The 9447-nt window shown below is 58.3% G+C and overlaps 1 long non-coding RNA gene and 1 other non-coding gene across 2 annotated transcripts; both read left to right on the top strand.

Annotated features, from left to right (window-relative positions):
• Positions 1 to 662: 662 nt before the first annotated feature.
• Positions 663 to 8837, top strand: LOC148220906 (uncharacterized). Its single transcript, XR_015808787.1, has 2 exons — positions 663 to 1060; positions 8616 to 8837. It is a non-coding gene; the product is annotated as an uncharacterized LOC148220906 (long non-coding RNA).
• LOC148220907 (small nucleolar RNA SNORD45) lies at positions 750 to 833 on the top strand. Its single transcript, XR_015808832.1, has one exon. It is a non-coding gene; the product is annotated as a small nucleolar RNA SNORD45 (small nucleolar RNA).
• Positions 8838 to 9447: the final 610 nt, after the last annotated feature.

Below are 9447 nucleotides of genomic sequence, written 5' to 3' on the forward strand. Positions count from 1 at the left end.
GAACTATTTCATCATATCATTTCTTTTATCTAGTGTCCATGCTTCACTTCAGAGCTTAGTATTCTGGTTTATACAAGCCCCAATGCTTTTGTGATTAACACGGATCTTTTATCGATGGTCCCAGGATGGAGGCAGAGGGGATGGAGCCGGCTGGGGTGGAGAAGGATGCCCCGAGAGTGGAGGGGGATGGGGATGGAGGCGGGGGAGATGAGGGTGGATCCAGGGCAAGGCGGGCACGGCCCGGGAGCGGATCCTGGCGGCGGCTCCTCCTCCCGGGGCAGCGCGGGCGGATGATCCTGGGGAGCGGCCGCGGGGTGCGGGACGGGACCGGGAGAACGGGGGGATAGCGGGAAACGGGGGGGATAGCGGGGAACGGGGGGGATAGCGGGGAACGGGGGGATAGCGGGGAACGGGGGGGATAACGGGGAACGGGGGGATAACGGGGAACGGGGGGATAGCGGGGATTGGGTGGGATAGCGGGGATTGGGGGGATAGCGGGGATTGGGGGGGATAGCGGGGATTGGGGGGGATAGCGGGGAACGGGGGGGATAGCGGGGATTGGGGGGATAGCGGGGAACGGGGGGGATAGCGGGGAACGGGGGGGATAGCGGGGAACGGGGGGGATAGCGGGGAACGGGGGGGATAGCGGGGAACGGGGGGATAGCGGGGAACGGGGGGGATCCTCTGTGTGGGTGCCGGTGCCGGGGCTGTGGAAGGAAGGGGAGGAGGAGGAGGAGGAGGCGCTGGCCGGCCCGGGATGAGCGCTGGCATGTATTATCTGAGGCGAGCTGATGTCTCTCACCGCTTTAGCTCTAGAATTACTCTGAGGCCCGGCCATCCCTCCCTCCCTCCCTCCCTCCCTCCGGCAGCGCAGCTTTTGCCCGCGGTGCCATCGAGTCCCCGGGCCGGGCTCTGAGCCCGGAGCTCTGCTCAGGCCGGCCCTAAAGCCGCAATGTTTTGTGCTTCCCGCAGGTGTGTGCTTAAAGCCGGGACATTCCAGGCCCGGTGTCTGATGCCGCGTTTTGGAGAGTGCCCAGAGCTGCAGGTGCCAGTGGCACAGGTGAGGTTTGGGGTGACCCAGGCGCTCCCAAGGCTTTGGATGTGCAGCCCCTGGGAAGGCTCCCTGTGCCTGTGCTGGGCTCCTGTCAGCTCCCCAGGCATGGGTTTGTGGGCAGGGAAAGGAAAGGAGCCAGGGCCTCGTGTTCATCTGGGTCCTTTTGTATCTAAAGTCCAGATTTGGCTTCTGCTGCTCTATTTTCTACTGCAATTTAAACATTCTGTTTTTAATAAAACTATTTTTGGTGTCGTTTTCGTGTCCCTGGAGACACAATGGTCATCGTGTGGGGAGGAGGGAGAGCTCAGGAAGGAGAAAGGATGGGGGAAAGGTGCTTGCAATTTTACTTCTCAATGTCCTCTGATTTTTTGGGCAATAACTTCAGGTCATTCTCCTCCATGGAGTGTGTTTGGCCAGTGATCAGGGAGAGGTTTCTTCCCGTTCTTATCCCAGGGCAGGAGCCTTTCAGCGTGGGCTCTGTGCCACTGGGTGGCCTCGTGGTTTTCTGTCTCTTGTGATCGCTGTGTGCATCTCCAGGGAGGCAAACGAGGCCATGCTGAGCCTCGAGATGCAAAATGTTCCCATTTGCCACGGAAATGTTCGTGTTGGGCAGGCTGGGAACATCTCAGCATGTCCAGGGCCGGTGAGGGATGGGGTCCAGCACTCCAAGTGACGCTGGGACCAGAACCACAAGGACCATTTGGAGCCACACTTGAGCCTGGGGATGACCTTGACCTCAGCCTGACGCTGCTTCACCCCAGGGCAGGAGAGCCACCATCAGCTTTTATTACCCACCCATAAAAGCTTCACCTTTGAACCTCCCCAAATCCCATCTGGGACCCCCCCCCAGGGGACCCCCCCAAACTCTGGGACCCCCCTCCAGCCCCCTCAGCCACGCTGTGGCCGCAGCTTCATCTCAGTGAAGGGGATGGAGACGTTGAAGCCTTTCCAGGGGAACCAGTGGATGCCCTGTGGGGAGCTGGGGGGTCAGAACCCTTGGAGAGTTCCAGAGACCCCCATAAATCCCCATAGAGACCCCACAGACGCTCCCCAGATTCCTATGGGCACTCATGGACCCTTAGGGATCCCCATAGACACCCCAGAGACCACAGAGATCCCCACAGGCCCTACAGGACCACACAGGCCCTATAGATCCCACAGACCCTTTTTCCACAGGGCCCTATGGAACCCTATGGACTCCCACAGACCCCTATGGACCCTCAGAGAGCCCCATGGACCCTCCCAAAGATTCCCTCATACACCCCCACACCCCTCCATAGTCCTATAGCCCACCCTAGACCTCCCCTAGCCCCCATAAAATACCAAAGCCCCTTGCAAAGACCCCCAGAGCCCCTCCATATCCCCCAAAATCTCCTGCAGACTCCCCCAAATCTTCTCCAGACCCCACAAATCCCCCGCATAGCTCCCCATACCCCCTTAAATCCCCTCTAGATCCCCCCGAATTCCCCCCCAGACCCCTCCAATTCCCCACCCCGTGCCCCCCCCGGCCCAGGTGGGTACCTGGTGGTCCCGGGGGTCCCGTAGAGCCCGTTCAGGTTGGCACAGTGGCAGTTTCGGTACCACCAGGCTCCCCCGGAGGCCGCGGGGTGGGGGGGGTGGTGGGGGCGGCCCGAGGGGTCCCGAGGGTCCCGGGAGTCCCGGTCCCGTGTGGAGAAGGGGCTGCCCGAGTGGTAGGAGAGGGCATCTCCTGTGGGGGGACATGTCAGGGACCCCCAAACTCAGCAGGAGCCACCAAAACCCACCCGAAACCCCAATACCCCCAGGGACCCCAAAACCCACCAGAGATTCTCAAAACCCACCAGGGACCCCAAAACCCACCAGGGACCCCACAGACCCCTGTCAGCCAGTGAACCCCAAAACCCCCAAGGATCCCAAATCCCAGCAGGACCTCACAAAATTCCCCAACACCCCAGGGACCCCCAAACCCACCAGGAACCACCAAAACTCATCAGAAACCCCAAAATACCCCAAGGACCCCAAAACTTATCAGCCCCCCCCAAATCCACCAGAAACCCCAAAACCACCAGGGACCTCCAGGGACCCCAAAACCCACCAGCGACCCCACAGTCCTCTGCCATCCAGTGAACCCCCAAACCCCCCATGGATCCCAAATCCCATCAGGACTCCCAAAAATTCCACCCCAAACCCCCCCGGACCCCCCCCGGCCCCGGCGGTGCCGCTGAACGCTCCCACGCGGAGCCGGTACCGCTCCTGGGCGCTGCCCACGGCCAAGTCGCGATAGATCGCCAAGGCCGAGTCGCGACCGGCCCGCAGCTCCACGCGCAGCTCCGTGGGGGTCGCGGCCGTCGGCTCGTGCAGCGCCTCGTTCCCTGCACCCCAAAAATCCTCCGGTACCCCCAGGACTCCTGCGGGGTCCCCTCGAGTTCCCCCGTCCCCCCCAATGCTCTCCCTGAAATAATGGAGACCCCCAAACATCTGGGGACCCCAAAAATGCCCCATTAACTCCTGGAGACCCCCCAAATCCTTCCCGGAACCCAAAACCGGATCTGAATGTTGGGGGACCCCAGAAGTGTCCCCTGATCTCCTGGAGACCCCCCAAATCCTTCCCGGACCCCAAAACCGGATTTGAATGTTTGGGGACCCCAGAAGTGTCCCCTGATCTTCTGGAGACCCCCCCAAATCCTTCGCGGACCCCAAAACCAGATCTGAATATTTGGGGGACCCCCCCTAGATCCTACGAGTTCCCCTCTCAGACCCCTGGGTATCCCCCAAATTTTGGGGTCCCACCGAGTACCCCCTGCTGCCGCCCCAGGGCTCTCCTCAAAGTTCCCCCAAACCCTGGCAGTGCCTCCCAGTCCCCCCAGATATTTTTATAGGTCCCCCCCAAAATCCCCATGGCCCCCCCGGCCGAGCCAGAATTCGCCGCTGACGTTGCCGAAGCCGCGGGCGTACGAGTCCCACCCCCTCCAAAAACCCCAAAACCCCTCTGATCCCCCAAACCCCAATTTCCATCCCATAAACCCTAGAGAACCCCTCCAGTCCCTCCCAGTGCCCCCCAGTCCCCTCCCAGTGCCTTTCCAGCACCCCTCAACCTCTCCAATGCCCTCCAACACCCCCTGCGGGACCCCCCCAATTACCCCAAACCCCCTCATTTCCCCCCCATAAACCCTGTAGAGCCCCCCACCCCCTCCCAGTATCCCAAAGTTCCCTCTCAGTGCCCCCCAGCACCCCTCAACCTCCCCAACACCCCCTGCAGGACCCCCAATTGCCCCCAAACCCCCTCAGGACCCCCAATTGCCCCCAAACCCCCTAATTTCCCCCCCAAAACCGCCATAAATCCTCCTCTAAACCCCTGTAGGACCCCCCAGCATTGCTCCCAGTGCTCCCAGTGCTCCCAGTCGCACCAGGCAGCCGCCGCCGTCCGTGTCCATGTCACAGAAGACGCGGAGGGGCCGGGCCGGGTCCCCCCCGAGGAAGATGAGGGTGTCCCGGGAGGGTCCCGGCCCGTTCCGCTGCTCCTCGGCGCAGTCCCGGGGATGGGGGTGCGGGAGTGGGGCTGGGGGGAGCATTGGGGTCACCTCAGACACCCCAAAAAGTTTCTGGGAATTCAGGGGTGACCCCTCCCCAAAATGACACAGGCACCCCCCAATGCCTCCATTCGAAATTTGGGGGTCTGGGTGACACCCCCAGGATCTGAGACCCCCTCAGATGATCCATGGCTGGAGCTGTCCCCCCAAAAGACACAGATCTCCCAAAAAAGCACCCAGGGGTACAGCTGTCCCCCCTCAAAGGACACAGACGCCCCAAAAAGCGCCCCAAATAACCCCCAAATGACTCCATAACCCCCAAATAACCCCAAATAAGCCCAAGTAATCCCAAATTAACCCCCCAAACCTCCCCAAAAACCCAAATAACCCCAAATAACCCCCAAATACCCCCCACTTCCCCCAGTAACCCTACCCCCATTTTGGGGGGTCCAGGTGCCCCTCCCTCCCCCATAGCTCCCCCCACTCACGAGTGTCAAAGGAGGCCTCCAGGGGGCACTTTTGGGGTGTCCCCCTCGGCCCCACAGCCGCACCCCATAGCGCCCCGCGGGCTCCAGCCCCCAGAGCTGCTGCGATGTCGCCTCGGGGGGCAGCCACAGGGTCTGGGGGGGCACGGGGGGTTTTGGGGTACCCCAATGGGGACAGCGGGGTCCCCAGGAATGGTATTGGGGTCTCAAAGGAATAATTGGGGTCCCCCAAAGCTGTATTGGGGTGCCATTACCAAAGGAGGGTAATGGGATACCCCGAGGTGTTATTGGGGTTCCCAGGGGGGTATTGGGGTCCCCCAGAGCTGTATTGGGGTTCCCAGAGGGTCACTGGGGTCCCTCAAGGAGATATTGGGGTGCCATTACCAAAGGAGGGTAATGGGATACCCCGAGGTGTTATTGGGGTTCCCAGGGGGGTATTGGGGTCCCCCAGAGCTGTATTGGGGTTCCCAGAGGGTCACTGGGGTCCCTCAAGGAGATATTGGGGTGCCATTACCAAAGGAGGGTAATGGGATACCCCGAGGTGTTATTGGGGTTCCCAGGGGGGTATTGGGGTCCCCCAGAGCTGTATTGGGGTTCTCAGAGGGTCACTGGGGTCCCTCAAGGAGATATTGGGGTGCCATTACCAAAGGAGGGTAATGGGATACCCCGAGGTGTTACTGGGGTCCCAAGCAGATATTGGGGGACACCCGGGGGTTTTTAGGTTCCTTTTGGGGGGTCGTTACCTGCTGGGGCCCCCGGGGGGGCCGTACTCCAGCTCGTAACCATCGGGGGGGCGCGGGGGGGGTCCCAGTGCAGCCGGGCACTGTGGGGTCACAGTGAGCCCACCCACAGGGTCCCTGGGCCACCTGGGGAAGGACACACTGCTGACATCTACAGCAGCCCCAAATCCCCTTCTGATACCCCAAAAATCACTGTGGTCACCCCAAACCCCCCACCCCCACACCCCAAACCCTCCCATGGGCCCCCCAGCCCTGCCCTCACACCGTGCCCGATGGACATGGCCCAACTCCCCCAAATTTTCCCCCAAAGACCCCCCCCAGTCACCCTCAGCCCCCAATTTCCCCCAATGCCTGCCAGACCTGTTCCCTCCAGGACCTCCCAGTCCCCTGAGTTCTTCCCAGTTTCCCCCAGTCCTCTCCAGTCCCCAACTCCACCCCAATTCCCCCCTGACTCAGTTTCCCCTCATTCTCCAATTTCCCCCTCCCCATTCCCAGTTCGCCTCGATCTCCACCAGTCCCTTCAGTCCCCAGTTCCCTCCAGTTCCTCCCAGTTACCCCCAGGTCTCAGAGCCCTCAGTTGCCATCGGTTCACCCCAGTCTCCTGTTTCTCCCAGTTCTCCAAACCTCCCAGTTATCCCCAGTTCCTCCAGTTCCCCCAGTCCCCAGTTCCCTCCAGTTCCTCACAGGCCCAGTTCCCCCAGTTTCCCAAACCCCCCAGTTGTCCCCAATTCCTCCAGTTCCCCCAGTTCTCCTGCCAGTTGCTCCCAGTGCTACATTGCCCCTAATCTCCAGTTCCCCCCAGTCCTCTGGCTACCCCCAGCTCCCACTTTTGCCCAGTTCTCCCAAGTACCCTCAGCCCCAGTTGCTCCCAGTCCCCCTCTAATCCCACTGTTCTCCCTGGTCCCTGAGCTGTCCCAATCCCCCCAAAACTGTTCCCAGTCACCCCAATAACGACTCCCTCATATTCCTCCAGTTTCCACAAGTCCCTCTCAGTTCACCCCCAGTACCCCCCAAATCCTCCCCAGTGCCCAGTTTCCCCCAGTCTTTGCCAGTCCTCAGCTCCACCCCAGTTTGCCCCAGTTCCATGCAGTTTCAGCCAGGCCCCACATGACCCCAGACCCCATTTCCAACTGGTCCCCCTTAGCTTTTCCCAGTTCCTCCCAGTCCCCAGGTGATCAGAGTCCCTCCAGGAGTTACACTCCCCCAAATCTCCACTCCCCTCCAATCCCTGCTCTCACTTTCCCCTGAATCCCCAAGTCCTCAGTGCCCTCCGAGCTGCCCCTGGGCCCCACTCCCAGCCCTGTCCCCACTCCAGCTCCATTCCCAGAGGGGTCCTGGGGGAATCCCCGCAGCCCCTCACCAGTGGTGGCCTCACTGGAGACGTGGTCGCTCCTTTTGCCTCCCCTCAGCCCATAGAGGTGGAAGCGGTACCGGCGGGACGGGGACAGCCCCGGCACCGTCACCGAGCGGGACTCGCCATCGATGGGCAGGGCCTGGGGCTGGCCCTGGGCATCCCGGTACTGCAGCACAAAGGAGTCAAAGGAGCCCTCAGGGATGTTCCACTGCAGCTGCACAGAGTTGGGGCTGGCACTGGAGACCTTCAGCTCTCCCAGCACTGCCTGTGTCAAGGGGGCCTCAGATGGAGGGGCCTCAGTTTGGGGATGTGCAGTTTGGAGAACGTCAGCTCTGGGGGCCTCAGCTGAGGTGTCCATTGAGGGTGAGGGCAGATCCTCGGGGTCAGCTGCAGCAACAACAGAGAGGGGACACTGACGGGTGTGGGCATTGGTATGTCCATCCATTTGTCCATCCATCATCCACCCAACTATCCATTATCCATCATGCACCATCTCCTCCCAGTCCCTTCTCACCATTCCCTCCTCACCCATCACTGAGCACCCAATGACCCCAGCCCATCCAATCAACCACTGACTCTTCCATGGACTTACTGACCAGCATCTGCCATCATCCACCACCTTCATCATCATCATAATCAACATTATCCATCATCCTGATTTCTCCAATATCCACCATCATCCATCATCCACCCATGCATTCATCCATCATTCATTCATCTGTCCATCTATCATCCATCCATCCATCCATCCATCCATCCATCCATCCATCATCCATCCATCCATCATCCATCCATCATCCATCCATCCATCATCCATCATCCATCCATCCATCCATCCATCCATCCATCCATCCATCCTTCCATCATCCATCCATCCATCCATCATCCATCCATCATCCATCATCCCTTCATGCATTCCTCCATCATGCATTCATCCATCATTCATTCATCTGTCCATCCATCATCCATCCATCCATCCATCCATCATCCATCCATCATCCATCATCCATCCATCCATCCATCCATCCATCCATCCTTCCTCCATCCACTGTCCATCCACTGCCATTCCATTGTCCATCCATCATCCATTGTTCATCCATCTTCCACCACCCATCATCATCATCCATCTGTCTTGGGGTGACTGTATGATGCCTGTATCCCCAAATCGTCTGTTCTGTTGGTGTTGAATATTAAATTCTGGAACTTTAAGCCTGGTTCCAGGAGTGAAGGGGGGGAAAGAAGAAGTGCAGAGTTTGTTATCAGAGACTGCACTGGCTCCCCCACATTCCTGCTCACAGACTGTGTTGTCTGCAGTGGACAGAGAGAGAGAGAGAGCTCTCCTTTGCTCTTGGTTAGTTTTTTGGCTAGCTGAGGCAGAGAAACTCCCTGGATTGGTTTTTTGGTTTTTGGGTTTTTTTTTCCTTTTTATTTTTTCCTGGAACTGTTTGAACTGGCTCTGGACTGAAAACCCAGAAGAGCACTGGGAGCTCACACCTGTGGCCCACCAGGCCTGGCCTGGGCATTCCCCAGCACAGGAGGGACTGAGAACAGACTGAGTGAGCTGGGCAGCCACGGAAAGAACTCTTCTAAATCTGCCATCTCCTCGGAACGGCGAGAGGTTTTGCTGTTTGATATTGTTCATTGTTGTGCTGGGAGGTGTGTTGCCTGTTGAATAAACAGTTTTCTTTTTTTCCACTTCTCTCCAATTTTTTTCGTTTTTCCTAGAGGGACCTCATTCAGAGGTTTCCTCCCAGATTTGTCCTAAACCAGGACAGGGGGAAATGAAACAAAATTTTGGGCTTTTTCCCACCAAAAATTGGGAATTTTCAGCCCTGACATTGGCACTTTTAACCCTAAACGTTTTGGACATCAGGTCTACACATTACAATGAATTGAGGTTTTCTTGGAAGTCTTTAAAATCAATGGAGATTTTTAGGAAGACCAGGTCTAGCCAAATAAATGCAACAGGGATTTAGGGACACCAGGTCTACCCTATTGAAGTGAAAAAGGGTTTTGGAACACCAAGTCAATGGGCATTTTGCAGAAATTTGGGGCTAAAATGGGGAAATTTGGGTAAATTTGAGGGAAATATTGGGCTGAATTCTGGGAATTTCTGCTTAAGGATTGCAGTGCTGACGCTCTGGAAGTCTTGGATGAATTCCTGGAAACCAATCCGGAATCCTTGATCCAATATCTGTGGCCTGGGGGGGAGCTCTTGCCTCCAGATAAGCCGAAAAATCTCAGTTTTCAGCCCAAAGTGTGGGAATTCTGAGTCTAAAAGTGGGATTTTTAGCACCAAGAATTT

This window comes from Sturnus vulgaris, chromosome 30 (genome assembly GCF_052056855.1).
Source record: "Sturnus vulgaris isolate bStuVul1 chromosome 30, bStuVul1.hap1, whole genome shotgun sequence".
In the NCBI taxonomy this organism is placed as follows: Eukaryota; Metazoa; Chordata; class Aves; order Passeriformes; family Sturnidae; genus Sturnus; species Sturnus vulgaris.